Source organism: Neolamprologus brichardi, chromosome 7, assembly GCF_056152115.1.
Source record: "Neolamprologus brichardi isolate AB-2024 chromosome 7, ASM5615211v1, whole genome shotgun sequence".
Lineage (NCBI taxonomy): Eukaryota > Metazoa > Chordata > Actinopteri > Cichliformes > Cichlidae > Neolamprologus > Neolamprologus brichardi.
Window position 1 is genome coordinate 13,555,508 of NC_142110.1, and position 16,874 is coordinate 13,572,381.

The window sequence follows — 16,874 nt, forward strand, 5'->3', positions numbered from 1 at the left end:
ATAGGACACAGGGCTGCACATGAGTGTTTTTGGAACACCGAGTACCCTATCTTGTTTTTAGTTCCCTCCTGTACCCCCCACCCCCCATTAAAAAAGTTCCCCTGCTGCTCACAGAGCCCTTATATCCACAGAAGATGACACCCAGAAACCCTGAGTGTAAAAAAGAAGAAGAAGAGTTCCAGCTGCTGGAACAACCTACCTGCCAGGAATTCCTGAGATAAACTAGTATTAAAGGTCTTTTTTCCTGTTGCCTGGGTTCTCTGTGAAGTTTATTCACAAATAAAATCTATTCATGGCACTTGTTTTGGGATATTGTGTATATTTTTGGGGACATTGCTGTACAGATTGATTTGATTTGCAGTACATCAGGATCAGTCATCCTGTATGCAGAAGGACTGATACTTGTTGCAATATTTGTCAAAAATCTACTGAATACTGTTGGTTTGCAAGTAAATTTTTAAAATTTAATTTATTGTTTGTTTGTTTTTTTAACATTTCCCCTTCTCCAAACTGGACTTGAAATTAGTTGTTGAGCACCCAGAGTCCAAACCCCCAATATAATTCCCTCTCAGTGATGTAAGACGGAAAAGACCTACTTATTAGCTAATTCATTTTTAACTGATTTTCTGCAAAGGCACAAATACAAGCAGCTTTATTTGATGAGAACTAACTGTTGAAATACAGCATTTGAGCAATTTCCCCTTTATGCTCTGAATGCGCAATTTTTGTCATGAAGAAAACTGATGAGGTGACTATTTGAAAATGGGATTGCACCGATTTCCTCCGTTACACATTATCTGAACACAAAAACGAGGAAAACAATCAACTAAAAGCACAAAAGTCATGTGAACAAAGTCTGAAATAGAAGCAACAAGATTAAACAAGATTTTTTAATATTATTTAGTCCCCTTCTTATTACTATCTCTAGTGGGCCTCTGGCCAGCAGCACAGTGCATCAGCAGAGAGTTCAGCAAATAAATTACTGGTTTAACCAGCTGATGTTAGACAGAGAAAATAAGTTGTTTTCAAAACTGCTTTTTAAACTTTCATTCAAAGACAGAAGAGTGGCATAACAACACTAGCAGTAAGTTGTTTAAATCCTGCTCGACCCTGCTGATAACGTCTGTCCTATTCTCCTCTCAGTCTTGCAGGTTCGATAACAAAAGTTTCTTCAGACTTGACTTGTTGACTCAAAAATGACTTTCAGCAGTTGACAGTCTTTATGATTATAATCTATTTTATAGTGCAGTATTTTTTTTTTAATGAACAGCTTGTGTTTTTTGTTGTTGTTGTTGTTTTGTTTTTATTTTGGAAGATGGTGGTTTCTCTCAGCAAACTAGCAATTTACCTCAAAACCTTCCTCTGAGCAACTCTCAGTCTCTGCCAACTGTAATCCAGCCAGCTCCCACAGCCACTGTCTTCTTTGGTTTATTCTCCAGTAAGAGACAAGTGACACCATTATGGTGGAAAAAAAGGAGTCAAGATACAAAGTTTTTGTCAGTGTTGGACATTTTAATGGCGTTAGCTTTACAGCTGGATCAATCTGATCATTTTTCCAGACACCTGGAAATAAATCCATAAACAGTTATCAAATCCAGGCATGCTGGAAACTATCATGTCACTAGCTACAAAGTCCTGGCAGAAAACAAACCAGCTAATGCTATTGATTATAAGCACAAGGACACACTTGAATGTCCCTGTTAACCTCATGTGGACTCACATGAACTCCAGTGTTTCATCAAAAAAAGTTTCAAGGATTTGTTTAGCTCAGATTTTGAATGTACCAGAATATGTGTCGGATATTATGTGGCATGCTTTAAGAGCAACAGACAAAGGACACAAAACTTCTTTTTCTTTTTAAGAAAAGGAGTAAAGTTGCACTCCACCAGTACAGGATTAGACCTGCTTTCCTGCAGCAGCTGATGCTCTCCTGTGAGAATGAATGCACACTTTCAGCATTGTGCACAAAAGCCCACACTAGAAAGTTCCCAGTGTTCACGGCAATGTGGCATTCAGAAGGCCATCTGGCTGTATTATTTTACATATTCTTTCACCACAAAAACGTGGTGTTCTTGTGTTTCATGTGGTGCTTTGGCGATCTTTTCTAATGAGAGCGCAGCAAAAGGGGATAGTTCCTCTTTCACAGGGTTATTTCCCAGAGCTGCGTAGAAGCTGCAAGTGTTTATCAACTCCCATTTGGGTGTCAAGTGCTCGAAAGCCAAGAGAGACAGCGAGGAAATCAGCTGCAGCTCAAACAACTGAACCCCTCCAAAGGTGACAAGCAGCTGTGGAAGTGATCATATCTTTCACAATCTCACTCAGAGGGGAACAGTGGAGTATCTCTGTCTGTGGCTGCTGCAATGTGATGATTCAAGAGACCTTTTGTACGTTCCCAAATCCCAGCACCAACCCCCAGTGCACTGTGTCCAAACAGCACACTGTCTGGCACTGAGATAATGTTCTCAGGCAGGAACAGCAATTTGATTGGCCTCTTCACTTTTGTTTGCAATGGGAGATATCCTCTTCGAGCAGAGTGCAGCCTGAACACTGTAACATTCTGGCTCGGCTGTCATGTCAAGGCAAGACCCCGCCCTCTGAAGACTTTGAAAAACTTACAAAAGTATCAAATTCCACGTGGTTCTTAAACTGGGGGGCTGGTTAAAATAGTCACTCTTATGTTGCTTATCATTAAAATGCTGGCTACTCATAAACCTCAGTCATTTATTAACTAAGACCTTTTGCCTTTCTTCCTTTAATCCAGCTGTGAGTTTCGAAGGGCAGTCCAACTGCTTGGTAAACGTCCCTGAAATGGAAAGAGACTCTTATCAGAACAGAAGAAGCAGTAAAACACTTAAGGCTGTTATAGTTCCGAGATATCGCCAAACCAGTATTTCTGGTAATGTCAAGTTTTTTTATTGACTCCTAAGAAAAAAAAATCAAGATTTCAATTGTGGTTTCGGAAAAACGAGAGACTAAGTCACGATATATAATTCATACAGTATATATTTTATAAAAAATATTGGTTTGAATGGATGAATAAAGACTGATACAGAGCTGAAGGTGCTATAGTGTGGACACTGCACTATAATATATCCCTCTTCTTGTTGTTCTCCAAGCCCTTTGTGACAGACAAGCAGCCCCGTGACTAATGATGACAGAAACAGGCTGGGTTTTACCTGTGTGGAAAAAAATGAGGATTAGTCATACAGACGACACACAGGTGTTAAACAGTAAAGATGTAAGTGTAACACGTGCGAGTCAGCAGGGCGTACACCCACCACGTGAACCTCTCTGTAACAGCCAACCACTTGCGCTTGTGTTTCGACAGGGCACAAGTGAAATGTTGATCTTTGTTCCCTTTGCTGAGGAGAGGAAAGAACACCCGATTATGTAAAGCACGTATGCGTACAGTAATAAAACCAGGTCCAATGAGTCAGCCAGGCGTCGATGAGATGGGTAAACAAGTCCAAACTACATGCTATCATAACAAAGTGCAGCCTTCCTGCTGTCTAGCAGGATATACAAGTTACAGAGTTATTGGGTCCTTATCAACACTTTACTGTCATAACATTACCATTAGGAACACAAGTGCAAACATCAGCTTGAGCAAAGGCTACCGGGAACAACAAATGGTAAATAACCACTTGGCACACGAACAAATATAAGATCACATCCCTCCTCCTTAGGTATTCAAAAATCTTGATGTTTTCTGAGAACAGGGTGTCCTTTTTTTAAGGCAACTTGTAGCATCTCTCACAGACAAGATACAGAATACACTCTCTTGGGCAACATCCAAAAAAGTGTACTTTGGTGATTAATTTATTCCAGGGTGTTGAACTTTAAGTCTGACAAGTTAAGCCACATTTCTAAATTAAAGGCTCACCAGTAACACAGAGATGATTTCTTAACTTCATTGCCAAATGTTAGCCAATACAATGAACACCTCTCCTGTGTCCAAACTAGATATTTGCTTTAGGAAGCTCCTGATTAGCTTAGCTTAGCATAAACCCTGCGGTATTGTGCGAAGGAGTCAGGAGTGGCAGAGAAGCATGTGAGGGGGGTGCAGGACATGTGTGAAGACAGTGAGACAGTGGTAAACTGTGTGATAGGATTCGAGGTAAGTTTACGTCAATGATTGGCTCTGAGCCCATTCTTGTTCGAATTGGTGATGAACAGGCTGACAGACGAGGTCAAGCAGGACTATGATGTACGCAGACGATACATGTGATATGTAGTGAGGGCAGGGAACAGGTGGAAGATTGTCTGGAGAGGTGGAGGTATGCTCTGACAGAAGAGGAATGATGGTTTACAAGGTAGCAGTGAGACATTTGGTATGGTTTGGTGAGAGGGGTACTGACAAAAAGACAGAAGGCCAAGCTGAAGATGTTAAAGTGAATGAACAATATTAACAGGATAAGGCAATGCTGAGATGGTTTGGACATGTGGAGAGGGGATAGTGGATACATTGGGCAAAAGGGTGTTGAATATGGAGCTGCCAGGTAGGAGACAAAGATGAAGACCACAGAGAAGATTCATGAATGTAGTGAAGAAGGACATAGCAGAGAGTTGGTGTGACAGATAGGGGTTAGATGGAGGCAGATTATCCACTGTGGTGATCCCTACAGGGAGAAGCCAAAAGAAGAAGAAGAAGAAGAAGAAGCAGTATAAATCCTGGACACTGGCTCTATCCAAAGATATGTGCCCACAAATGACCCTATTTAAGCTCTTTTTCCCTTACAGTTGAATTCATAGTCATCACGCAAAGCTAAGCCAACTCCTAGCAAGAGCATAGTTTAATTGTCATAATAAGAGGCAAAGGCTCTATATATTACTACCAGTAACTGCAAATTATTCATACAAAAGAAACTGTAATGTGCAGTTTACACATGTGCGCAAAACGCCCCGTGCAAACACCTGTTCATGTGGAGAAATCTTATCTAAAGACAGGGCTTTGTGCATATAAACAACAAACAAATTAACTCATAAAAGCTGCCCATGACAGCTTTCATAGATAGCGTCATTCAGGTGCTGCTTTTCAACAACAACAAGACCAGAACAGTGCTCAACTCCCTTCCTAGCACTTTGCAGAAAGGGGGCTGAGGCTGAGAAGAGGTCACTGTGCGAGCTCTCAGAAGGGTGGGAGGTGTTGTTTAGATGGGAGTCCCATTTGGTTGTCATCCTCCCTCTGTCTTTTTGCCTCCAGGCCGTCAATGTTCAGCCACACAAGAGGCAACCTTCTTTACCACTATGTTAATCCTGCTCTCCTCCCCCGCCTCGGTGCCGCCTCCCCGGCACTCTACTACAAAGAACAGAGAGCTGTCCAGCATCACTGGCAGAACATGATAATTTTTTCTGTTGCGTAATTTGAAAGCTCTGACGTGAGAGTGACGACTGCCTTGCATGCAAACTTGAGTTCATAATCACAAGCTGATTTGTACGTCACTCGCTTGACCCTAGGCCCATGCTTAGCCATGAGTGTGCACTGCCATCATTGTTCCTTTGGCATGGTGGCTTTGTCTGCTCAACACAATACAGCTCAAAAGAGCAATGTGAAGCGGACACAGTTTTGTTTTTGCACCCATTTGCTGGTCAGTGCTGGTGCTATTCAAAATGCATTGATTGGTGTGACGGCTGGAGAGGGATGTGCCTCGCGGGCACCGGTGAGGGGACAACACTCTGAAATGCACTATTCATCTGGGCGGTGAGTCTGCAGGGGGCCTGCATTAGCTCACTGCGCTGATGCTTTTGAGATGACCGTCTCTTTTGGTGGGACATTCAGCAGAGGCACTTAAATGGCATGCAGTCCATTATTAATGGTCAGTGTTTGAGTGTGTGCAAGATGTACAGGTCATTGCAGTACAGTCATTTTCTACTGACACCGATCGAGATTAAAATTAGAGGGGAAAAAATAAATAAATGACTGTAGAAGCAAATCAAGCATGCTTCCAAGCTGGTGCACTGCATAGTATTAAGTTAAACTCAAACCAAAAAACTTGCTGTTTCTTATGATGGTGAAAAAGGGTTCACTGTTGGTATGAATTACAGGAGCTTCAGTGACAGAGTTCTCAGTCTGACAACTTTTCACTTTGAAAAAATAGCTACAAGTTACATTTAAATCTGTCGCAACTGTCATCAGCAGTGCAGCTTTGATGACTGTGATGCTGCATTGGTGCATGCAAGGCGAGGCTAAAGAGTAGCTCTTCCTCAGGGGAGTGAGGCTGTCTATGCAGGATGTGAAAAGACTCGTCTGCAAGAACAATGCACCCATAATTATATAGGGATATTACAGTAATGGCCAGTGGGCTGGTACTTACAGTGCTTTTCTGCTCTAAGTGAGTACTAAGCACTTTTTATTACAAGCCACAATCAGGCAAACTTTTTTGTTTGAATCTGCATTCTGTTTGTTGAATTATTATTATTTATTTATTTAAAAACTTTTTTTTTATTTTAATGTGTACTTTTAATTCTTTTTATTGGCTATTCTGGAACTTCATGTTCTTATTTGTTTTAGTGTTTTTGTGTACAGCCCTTGACTGAGGGGTTTAACATCTGACCCACGGACACTTCAAACATATGTACTGGAGGACGTGAGGGTCAAACCACCAACCTTACAATCAGCAAGTGACGTGACCGTGTTGTGTACATCCAGAGATGAGGGCAGGCCTAAATACTTTATGCCAGCAATAAGGGTTACATGGTTCACTGAGAGGGGAGGATCACTGCAGTACAGTTACTTTGATCACTGGTATCCAGTGAAAGAACATTTATATCCTGATGGAGTATTCACTTCCAGCATGGCACTCTCCCCATCCACAGGGTTTAAGGGGTCACTGATTGGGTTGATTAGCATGATAAACAGTATACTGTGGTGTTCGTAGCCATATGATCGTAACACAGTTGGACACCTGTGGGAGATTTTGGACTGAAGTGAAAGACAGCACTCTCTACCACATGGTAAATGAGGGAATATCCAGTATTGTTTCAGACAATGAGAGAAACAGTGCCACGCTGCACTGGAGCTCTTTTCATGGCTTGTGGTAGCCTAATAAAGGTCATGATGTTTTTCTTCTGTCACTTCTTTTTATATGGACTGTAAGCTGAAATAAAACATTAGAATTAAATTACCATTTGGAAAAAAATCTCAGAATATAATGACAGATCTCACTATCATTTCCCAGAGCTTATGTCTTTGAACTTGTTTTATCTACTCAACGGTTACAAAAATCAAAGATCAATAAAAAAAAACCTATGTGGAAAACAGAACTGAAAGTAGTATAGAAACTTACAAAATACGCTTACGGCAATAAATGTTATACAGTTGGAAAGCCTGTTTATGTCCGCTTAAATATTGCCATATTTGTGAGGAATCCAGAAACGCCTTTGTGGGTTGAGCAGCAGAGTTGAGAAACTTGACAAATTTTCTCTGCCAATGTAAAGCTGCTAATTCTGCTATTGACTCTTGTTTGGTGTTGTTTATTGGATTGGGGGATTTAAGTCTGAAGAAACAAGACGTGCTGGTAATTGAACAGTTTATTCATTTAACAAACAGAGGCCTCAGTAGCACGAGGAAAACCAATACACAGCCACAAGAGCCTGGCACATCCTCCTCATGCTGGTCACCAGTTTGGTTACACACTGCTGTGGGATGTCTTCAACCAAGATTAACCTAGCCACCATGGTTGTGTTGGTCACTCTGGCACAAAGAGCACTTCCGAGCTGATCCAACAAGGTTTCAGTGGGGTTGAGATCAGGACTGCAGGCACGCCATTCCATCCTCTCAACACCCAAATTCTGGAGGTAGTCACTGATGAACCTGATGAAGTGCTGACACGGTAAGAAAACTCTTCCTGTTGTGTTTCGGACATCAGCCTCATATTAAAATTTGGTCTTTTTGACTTTCTATTTGACTGCTTATCTCTAAATAATTCATTTTTAAAAGCCAATAAATAAATAAATGAATAAAATAAAAAATGTATTCTTATAATAATGATAAACAACCAGTTGCTGGTGCAAGCCGCCCCCCGACTTGTGCACTACATTACAATAATCCATCTTGCCTGTAACTAATGCAGGTTTCCATTTTAATTGCAATACCAAACTTTTGTTTGCAGTCGTGCGCCGTTATGATGCTTTGCGGGCCTGTAATCTGGACGGAATGCGCACATAAGCCTCCCTTTTATATTCCATTTGGCGCAGAGAAAGTTCAAAGCTAAAATAAAAGACACAGCGAGGCAGAATTTCAAAACATACGACTTCCAAAGAGGCACTGTTACATCACATGACTGTTTCCACCACTTCGACCAGAGTGCGCTCAGAAGTCAGCGGGTTCACAAGTGGGCGAGGCTCAACACGGACTGAAGTGCACAACCCCGGCACGGAGCGTGAACCAGCTTGACCGCGGGCATGCGCCCGGTGCGAGGGACAAAGAAAAGGAAAGAGGGGAACTTCGGCGTGTCCCCCTTTAAAACTCTCAGACGATCGCTCTGTCGCACTCCTCACAACCACACCGTCAACACGTTGTTTATCCTCGAATGACCCCGATGCCGAAGCGAGAACATCCCGTTCCCGAGATATTAATAGTTCCCCTTGCGTCACCAAACTGTGGCCGACCGCTTTGCTTGACACGCAACTGAACCACAAATTATGCCAGCACCACACTCTCCTCCAAAGCAAACATGGTTATAAAACAGGTAGTCATCGTTCTCCAGCAGCTGTCTGCGGGTGTTACAGCCGAGGTGATTACCATTTTTAAGTGTTACACACGTGGCTATTAAGGTGATGATAGACGAGTCTGGAAGACAACTCTGCACATTATAGAGAGTTTTGGTGACAAAGCGGCTGGGTTTATGGCATTCTGAGTGGGTATTTCACCAAACAAATATCGCGAGAAAAAAAGAAGAAGAAAAGATTCAGCTGCTGAACACAAGTGCAATTTTCCAGATCGTGCCAGTGTTGACGAGCTGAAAGCCATAGCCTACAATGCACAATAAGCCATATGTTAACTCACTCCCCTTCCCCCAATCCTGAAGCCAAGTGAGGCTGTAGCTACAGAGCCTGGCCCGCATCGCTCCAGTGGGAGGCAGGGAGGGTGGGAGGAGAGTTTCTGTTGCTATGTTCACTGGGAGTCTCCTGTCTGGAGGATCTAGCTCAGGCTGATTTTTTTTTTTTTTTTTTTGTGGGGGGGGGGGGGGGCTGACATGGCAAGTTGTATGTAGGTCAGCAACAGTAAAACAGCATCGGCAGCTCAAAGGCACACTGGAAGTACTGTCTTTGGGAAAAAATGGGGATTTTTACTCATTGCTGGTAAAAGAAAAAGAAACGTGACAGGCGAGTGCCTTCTTCCAGTCATTTTTTTTCCTCCTGTATTCAGTCCATACTGAGACTGCATAGTGCCTCCACACCTGCATCCACAACCTCTGCAGCTGAGGCTTTCAGCTCAGGTTGATGCCAAATAAAATGTTCCCCCAGAAACGGAAATAACGCTGATGCATGAAGCAGTAGAGGGACAAGCTATGCAAAAAGGCATAGAAAATAGTACGAGACTCTTATTCCCATCTTCTGTAGCTTGGCGCTGGATCGTATGTCCCCGTAAGTTTATTCAAACAACCCAACTTTGACAGTTTGTCATGCATAATGAGTTGATGCTTAAGCCTGACTATGGAAAGCAGGAGAAACTCATCATCTGCTGTTTTCAAAGTTAAAAATAAACAATGCTTGATAAAAAAAAAAATCAAGTGTCAAGAGCTTGGGAAATCATACATTCCTTATTAGTGAGTTTAGCTCATTCATGCCAGATCATGAAGGTACGTGCTTTGCTGCACTGGGTGTCTGTATTCTTTCAGATCCAGTGTGATTAAAACGGCTTGTTTGCCATAAGTGAAATAATTTAGTTTTTCCAAGACAGCGAAATTATAGAGATTAAGAGGCTTGCGTGAAACGTACTGGATGGGCGTCAGCAGAACTTGCGCTTGCATTCAAAACCAGGAATAACTTTGGGGTCCAACTAAAATTCCTTTGGCTTTGAATGGTGACTAGATGCACAACATATGCGTGGTGAGGTTGAAGAGGTTAATGAACACCACAAGGACATGACTTCATGCCATTTAGTCATCAGCGGTTTCATTTGATTAACTGCACTTCACTTTCCTGAATTTCATACGAGGATCATCAGGCAGCGTCCAACAAATCTGCAGAGGCCTTCTTGAAAACATGTCTCCGAAATGAGAAGCTCTGCCGGCTAGTCCTGACACGACTGAATGAGCGTTTAGGCTCTCACTTCAGGTCTTTAAAGATTTGTCTGCTCCCACAACCCCGACTGATTACCTTAGTGCTATTTGCTTAGCCTCCCACCACCATCTGTGTTTCAGATCATCCAAGGCAGCTCTAATTACAGTCATAGGCTAGGGCCCATAGATAATGACAATGCTGCTATGATCAGCAGGATTAGACAGGTGCTTGTCGACTTGCTTTGACTTGGACTTTTTATGGTCTGTAATGCAACCTGAACAGTCAGCGAGCAGGGGAGAATTTCTCCCACTCTTTGTCTTCTAACAGATAACAATGGAGATTATTTTAACAAACAAGTGTCACATTTATAGAGCTGCGTGTTGTCATTTATGGCATGAATAAAGTAATGTAATTCTATTTAGTAAACGTAATGGCCTGTCATGTGGTCTTCCAAGAGACTCATAGTAGAGTCTGGTCAAGATGATGGATTAATCTTTTAATGCTCGAGGATTTATATATCTAGGATTTTTATCCAAGAACAATACTCATCTATTTATGTGCAACGAAGTGTTCTAACTTCTCTGATATGCAAAGAGGTGAAGTCACTGACTCCTCTTACAGATGGATGAAACTGTCTGATAAGCCGCAGGCACCTGAATCATAAGATTGATGGTGATAATTTGTCTAAAAATCACAGTTCTCAAAGCGTGGTTCATGGGTCATTAGCAGTCATTGGTAACATTTAGTGTGGCCTGCAAGTGCAACAACTCCAGAGTGGAAATGACAAAGACACTGCACTTCTTTAACGGTTTTAAAAAACAAACAAACAGTCAAAACTCACCATTCTCTGAATGGACACTAACTAAATGTGTTCCTGACTCTGATCAGTCACCAAAACATTAAGACCCCATAGCCTAAAACAGTATCCCAAACTTATTTTTGCCTAACACTTCTGTAAATAACTTATGTTGGGATTTCGACAAGATGAACTTTCACCCTTAGCTCCTCATTTAGTGGCAGAATCTACATTTTAAATCACGACTTTAAAACACTAAAATCTAAATGCCAGGAAACCCGTAATGTGAACATTTATCTCTTCCATTTTCTGACAGTTTTATTCCTTTTTGCATCACACTTGAAGGTAGAAATTATCAATCAAGCCCAAAAAACCAAAAGTAAGGCCCTCAAGCCAGAAAAATAAATGTTTATTGCATAAGAGGTGGTTACATATGCAGATTTCAACTTTTAAATTACTATTCAAGCATTGCCTGAAACCGCATTAATGTGTGGTTATGTTGATTAGCTACTGTTGGTTTGGAGCCATGACAGATAAGCTTTATTTACTGCTGTTTATTCTGATTTTTAAAATCATTTTTCATCGCTCTAATCAACATCCATAAGTGTCCCTTACATAAATGGTCTCACTGTTCTAGATCTTAATGTTTAGTCCATTGAGATTGGAAAAACATAGTCAGAGCTCATGGTTTCCTCATGCCAAACAATAGTGTTTATGCATGATCCAACAATAGAAGCATTTCTGCGGATTACAGAAAGTTGCACTGGCGTTAACAGCAGCCTGTGGCTCAGATGGAGCACTGTAAACAGTGACCGTGCTCGGCGTGTGATGTTCAGCAATGCTCGCAGCAGCTGTTTGGTTGACAAGGTAATCAAACAAAAAAGGCAGCGAGCTTTGATTTTGCTTGTTTTTGTGCGATTCTGAAACTCATCTACGTCTATTAAGCTGTGGTCGTGGTCTGACGCAAAGACAGCTGCCTCATGTGGCTTCAGTTCCTGGTGCAAAAGTGCTGATCAGCAGTTGTGCTCTTTTTTTTGTCTGTCTGGCTGTCTGTTCCCATTTTGCATCCCTAGAATGTTATTGTAGATCTTCTTTGATCCCAACCATGTCAGTCATTCAAAAGGTCAGGGGAAATGTGAGAAAATACAAGGTTTCTTTTTTTTTTTAGCGTGAATCCCACATCTGGTTGTTTGGATGTTGGCCGATGAGCTGGTTCTGGAAGTTTATGCAGCTGAGCCCAGGACGCAAAACACCCGCTCTTTCAGTGAGAAAGAGCTGTTTCGATGCACCCTGGGAAAGCGCAGATATGCAGTCACGTCGCAAACATGGAGGTTTATGAAACACCTCTGATCAAAGGAAGGAGCCACTTCAGTTTGACAGATTGTGAAATAAAGTCAGTGGTTGGAGTAACTTCCTGCAGGTTAAGAGAGCTGCTGTTTTACAGCCCCGCTGCTGCATATGGATTCCTTGTTAACCTCTGTGTGGGCCCCAGGTCAACCATGGAAATTCTTTATACCAGTGTGATCTCAGACTAGCACAATAGAGATATGCACATTAGCTATAGATTAGAGCTGAAGACAGTTTTGCTCTAGCAAAGTGCCCTTAGCTACATGTGCACAGCAGCAGATGACTGGGCGTTTTTCTAGTGAAGCTGTTAGCCACAAGCAGACCTATAAGTGTGCCACGCCTCCTCCCCGACTACTTCCCTAAAATACATTTTATGCTGACAACAGAGAACAGAGGGGCCAAATACCACAGGGTTGGATGATTAGATTTAATTTTATTGTAATTCCACATATTAGTACAAAATGCACTTGAGACTTTAACCAGATTATGAGTTTTTTTACGACGACCGAGAGCACATCTGCGCTTCTTCAGATTAGCGGGGAGTGTAACTACAAGCAGGAATTAGTGGAAAGAGTAGTAACGGTATTAACTGCTGCTAATACACCGCACCAAGTGAGGCAGAATAGAACAAGGAAAATATCAATTCAGCTTTGCAAGAATTGTTCATTTCCTACCAAAAAGTATTTTTAAGAAATAACAAACCAATGTCAACATCTTTTAAACTTTCTTTTTTATTTTACTGGAGCGGAGCTCAAGGTGCTTCTCATGTACAAGCAAAGCACACAGGGAACATGTCCTAACATGACCTGCTGGTACAAAACCACTTAAGACCATTTCCTGGCCTGAATTTCGGCCAGAGAAACAAAACCTCAGAACAGGTACATGTTATCGCCTTCTACACACGTAATCTAGAGCTCTTTATTTAATTTATTTTGTATCCAACTGTGTGCATCAGCCGACTGTGTTTGTCCTCCTCTGCAGTGCTGAGAGACTGAACACACCTGCAGCAAAAAGGTCTCAGGTGAGGGTGTAGTCTATTGCCTGGGCAACCGGGAAAAACACTGGCTGTTTGGAGACTCACAAACACTCAAGTTTTATCGCCTTGTTTGTGCAGGTCGCCGAATATTACACAGAAATGGCAACAAAAACACAGAAAGGCAGACACAAGAGGAAGGAGAGGCAGGTTGGCTTTGTTTAGTGTTTTAAACCTACAGGTTTCTGCAGAACTCTTCTTCCGTGCATGAAAATGTTTGGGTTTCCTTGCTGGGGGTAGTAAGCACGTTTAGGAAGAAAGAGGGATTTCCACAGCTGAAGTCTTCAAAGTGAAACCTCTCTTCTTCTTTAAGTGGTGTCTCCTTCCAGAAAATCACATGTGGAAGCACTTTAACCCTAACCTTCTTTACCGCTGCTGGCCTCATGCCATCTGGCTTAAGTGATGAGATTAGTCACATGAGACATTTACAAATTATCAAGTAAAACAACTGAAGGTACATTGAGCCTGATCTGAGGCAGTTGGCACGCGAAACGTCAAATGTGTAGCATGTTTTCTTTACCGCTCATGTGACACTTAATGGGAAGTGAGGACAGGTTTTACACGATCAACAGGGATTATACAACACACACTAGAAAGTGGGCATGTATGCTGTATGTATACTTATATGTATTCAGCATCTTTGTATTACAAAATCAGGGTATCTCTCTTTTTTACTGATTTGATAGTCTTAGGAATAAGGCAAAACTTTCCTGTATATGTTTTGTGAGATGAAATTTAATCAGAAACTCATTACATCAGAACATAATGAGCTTGTGTTTTACATATAACTGTGCCACTTTTTTAACCTATTGTAAAAATTTATTGTAACTCTTTGCACACAACTTTTTTCTTTTTTTTTTGGTGGGGCGGGGGGGGCACAGAAATATAATTACCCCAGAAAATAAAAGACAAATGTCAAATATTTGAAATATACACGGTACTTATTTAAAGCACACTTCAGCATCCTTTATATGCCATAAAGGCCAAGTTTACATGGGTCATACTGTCAGTGAGTGTCTTTATAACATTAGCATTTGTGTTAGATTCAAACACAGTTCCCAAATATTTTACACCCTTTCACTCATTATGTGTTTTCTGAGAGGAGGGGTCTGAGGAGAAAGTTAGCTCTCGCATAGATGGAACTAATGCTTTCTTTCGTCCCATGATTTTGGTTGTATTGATGGGTCTGATATATAAAACATACAAGGAAACAAACAAAAACATTTGACCCAATTAAAGTGATAACCACCTTGACTACTTTGAACTCTGTTGTTGTGCCTATACGAGGGATCAGAGTGCCCTCTTGTGGCTAAAGCTGGCACCTGGTTGCTGCAGAGAAATGTAATACATTGTGAGATACTGTTGCTTGTTAGATTAAAATGATCAGAGAATCTACTGAAATTTCATCACATTATTTGTTTTCTTCTCAAGTTGGGTTTACTTTGGATAGTATCAGCATCTTGTTGACACTCTTCTAGGGTCGTGCAGGGGAAACCCACGAGGTCCATAGTAGTCTAATTGTGATGCAACTGAGTAATCATCAACTGCAACATTATCAAGTTCTCAAAAAGCATATATGGGTCTTTAAAGTAGATAGTGATTGACTACAGAATTTGTTCAACACACACTTTTAAGTTGTGCTATGCAAGAGAATATCTATTTTTATTTTCTTTTTTTTTTAATCCAATCAAAGCAGTGGAAGAGTCTTATCAAAGATTAAAGATGAAATTTTTCTGTTAGGTTTTGTAAAAGCTTGCATGTATGTTGAGGGAACCTCTGATTTAAAGAAACTAATAGTTTAAAAAATCAATTTAAAGAATCCCAGATATCAAAATTTGTTGTTTATTTGGAGTTCTGTCTGACTTCAGTCGCATGTCTAAGTAATACATCTGGTTTGGGGTCTTTCATCATTCCTTCTTTCTTCTGCTCCATTCAGTGCTACAACTTCTCTCGGAGACAAATAATCTCCCCACACTGGCCAATACAAAGCCACCAGGAGAAGATAAAGCTCATTTGTGTCTGCTTACAAGGAGAAATTACACATAATCCATTCTAAGAGGCAGACAGCACCTAGACACATGGCTGGAGTCGAGCAGAGAAAAAGTAACCATTCATTCAAGGTTCATGTTTATTGTTTGAGATTATGACCTGATGAAGTCATCCAGCTGTCTTCACTGACACCGCAAGGTACAGTCGTTTCCCAAAGCTCATAGTTGTAAGAGTAAAGCAGATGCTTGGTGAGTGCATGCTTTGGATTAGCTGATTAGGTAGCTCATTACTTCACTCACACTTGTTGCAGTTTCCTGTGTTGCAATGTGTTTCTGTGGGAGGCCACTTCACTGTGACAGGGCTGTTTTGTTTTGGGTTTTTTTACATTAACAGTTTATTTTACTGTAAGGTAAACATTGAGTTACACAGGCTGTTACATCCAGCCTATGTGCATCATTTCTTGCCACTTTCAAATCTTGGTGAGCTTGGTAATCCTTTACTTATTTATCACCCTTAAAACTGTTCTATTTAGTGTCCAGCAGAGGGAGGTGCTGGACATGAAATTCACGCTCCTAAACTGGTTTCTCTTGGGTTTGACTTTCAGACCGTCTATAACAAAGTCAACTTTTTTTGTTTTGTTTTTGCTACAAAAAAGTGTTGGATTCTGTATAAGACCTAAAGGCTTTTGATTTTGTCGTCCATATTTTGAGCCATTTTAATGAATACCCCAAAAATATTTGCTCAGGGTAAGCTAAATGCAGTGTTTTTTTTATAGTGCTGACAAGTGATAGTTTGAATTTCCATTAATTTTTAAAGTCTTATATAAGAGGTCAAACTCTTACTAATACTATGAAACAAGCTGCTCCACATGTGTTGCACAACTACTTAATGTGGTGGGAAAACCTAAACGTAAGATGCTGAGAGATTAAATGTGTTGTTTTATTCAGATCCCCAAATATAAAAACCACTCAAGAGTTTTTATCCTTCCTTCTGTTTATTATTTCTTAATGAGTCTAAGTACTCTCTGCTTATGCATACCTATGTTTTTGCACCCTGATGGGACCCTCTTGTCTCCCTTGTCAGATCTCATCTGGTGGGATATCTTTTGGCTTTCTGTTGGCTAACTTTAGCTTCACAGCTTGCACGATCTCTCTCTAAGCCTTTTTGGGGGGTTGTGGTGTGCCAAAGTAGATTTACCTTCAATAACCATTTATTAAATCTCTATCCATTAGACTCTGAGGCTTCGTAAGAGCTGGCTGCATTAAGCCTGATTATGGGATGTTCGGCAGTGGAAAAGGGTCTATGTGTCAAGTGTGTCATCGAGTGATTTATATCCCTGGCAGGGATCTCTGTCTTGTCAGTCGGGAGTAAGCCGCATAGAGGAGAGAGAAGCATTGAAACCTTTACTGAAGTGTAAATCCAGGGCTTGGTGCCATCACCTGGTGCTGTAGTGGCTCTTGAGTGTTTCTGTCTGTCTCTAAT